Raw genomic sequence first — 2419 nt, 5'->3', positions numbered from 1 at the left:
GGAGGCCATAAAACAGAGAGCTTCTGTCACTTCCAGAAGGAACTGACTTCATTTGCAACAGAGCTCTAGAAATTCAAGCCTAAAAGTATTTTCAAGAACAGTAGAGGTTGTGTTGAAAGGCAGTTGGAAGAAGTTGTGTGGATTTAATGAAGATACAACCTAAACTATAGGCTGGATAGTTTGCAGGGAGAACCATGACTAAGACAACCTGGAGGAACCCTCCTGGAGTCAGAACAAATATCAAATATTGACTTCAGAAACTATTCCTTCAAAAGAGCCAGAATTTGATTGGAACAATTTATGGATCAGAACATTGTTGAAAACAACAGAGAAACCAGATGGCATTTAGTGGAGTTTAACAGCTGGATGTGGTCAGGAAAAAAAAGGAAGAGAGCCCTACCCAAAGCTATGGGCATACATACTCACAACTGTGCATCCCTGAGAAGTAATATCAGAGTCTTAACGTGGTATGTGTACGGGTTGGGGGCAGGGGGGGTGTCAAAGATAGACTTCAGAAAATAACCCAGCCACTCACTTAAACAAATAAAACAAATAACAATAAACCCAGACAGGGGTTACTAGTACTCAGAGTTGGTTAAATATATTTTCTAAAATGTCCAGTTTCCAACAAAAATTATGAGGCATGCAAAGAAACGGGAAAATATGATCCATACACCAGGGAAAGTGGGGGGCAAGCAACAGTGAGAGTAACCAAATGTCAAATTTAACAGAAAAAGCCTTCAAAGTAACCATTATAAATATGTTCACAAAACTAAAGGAAACTATGATTTAATAAGTAAAGGTATGTATGATAACAAAATTGCATCACAGAGAGGATATCAATAAAGTGATAGAATTTTTAAAAAGAACCAATTGTAAATTCTGGAATTAAAAAGTACGATAACTAAGTCTGTTTTTTAACTCACTAGAGGGGCCCTACAGTAGATTTGAACTGGCAGAACAAGGAATTAGAGAACTTGAAGATTAATTGGTAGAGATTATACAAGATGAAAAGCAGAAAAAAGAATGAAGAAAAATGAACACAGCCCCAGAGAAATGTGGGACACCATTAAGAATACCAACATACAATAATGGGAGTATCAAAAAGAGAGGAGATAAGGCAGCAGAAATATTATTCGAAGAAATAATTATAGAAAATTTCCCAAATTGAAAAACAAAGTCTATACATCCAGGACATGCCATGAACTCTAAACAGAATAAGAGAACCACAAACAGACACATCATAATGAAAATGCTGAAAGTCAAAGACAAGAAGTAAATCTTGAAAATAGCAAAGGGAAAACAATGTATCACTTACAAGGGAACCCCAGTAAGGTTAACTGTTGTCTTTTCAGCAGAAACAATGGAAATCAGAAGTCAGTAGGGTACATATTCAGAGTACTCAAAGAAAAATCTGTCAACCAAGAATCCTGTATTCTGTAAAGCTATATGTTAAAAATGAAGGCAAAATAAAGTCATTCTCAGATAAATAAAAATTGAGAGAATTTGTTGCTAGCAGACCTACCTTAGACGAAATACCAAAGGAATTTCTTAGGCTGAAAACAAGTGGCTCCAGAGAATAATCTGAAGAAACTGCCAGAGTATGTGACTTTCCAAAATGAAAGTATAAACCAGAAAAGAGGAAGACACCAGAACTGAGAACACAGGGAATCCAATACGAGAGTGAAATTAAGAGAATTTCCAGGGAAATAATAAGGGAAAATCCCAGGATCATAGCTATGCATAAAGACTAGAGAAATTGTTCATTTAGAAGAGGAGAATACAGTGTTCTAGGTGGGAAGTCTCCAAGGGAAAAAAAAGTGAGAGGTTAAAGACTGATAGAATATCTAACATTTTTGAACATATTAAGAGATTTTCCATTCTGTTTAAGAATGGGAGATTAATTACATAGATACATTGAAAACTAAGCAAAATGAAAAAATAAGGCAATTGTTAACTCCAAGACAAAATTTGGAATAGAAAAGGAAATGTAATTATAATCTACTATGTAATAAGAAGTATCCACTATTGGCTTCATTATAATATTTATATAGTCATGATAATCAGTACTTAATCGCAACTACCCCCCAAAAAAACTGTTAGAATGGGGTGATAAGAGAGGGCAAAGGTATGGGAGAAAGGGCAGGTAAAAGAGCAAAATCCTCACCTTTTACAGAAGAAAGTCTGTTGGATAATATCACAGACTACTCATCGATTCTCACTTGAAAGTCTAAAAGCAAGAAGCTGAGCTGGGCCGTCAGTAATGACAGCAAGAAGAGAAAGTCTTGGAAGTTGCTTGCACTTCCAGGCTTTTATGAGGCAAGGGTGCTGAGTTTTTTCCATGTTCTGTCTGAGTGGGAGGTGGACAAGCTTGACATATGCCTGTTTAGCAAGTCTTTTGTTATTAAATATATATAAT

The sequence above is a fragment of the Pteropus vampyrus genome, unplaced genomic scaffold (assembly GCF_000151845.1).
Source record: "Pteropus vampyrus isolate Shadow unplaced genomic scaffold, Pvam_2.0 Scaffold143, whole genome shotgun sequence".
NCBI lineage: Eukaryota > Metazoa > Chordata > Mammalia > Chiroptera > Pteropodidae > Pteropus > Pteropus vampyrus.
This window is presented reverse-complemented; position numbering follows the sequence as displayed.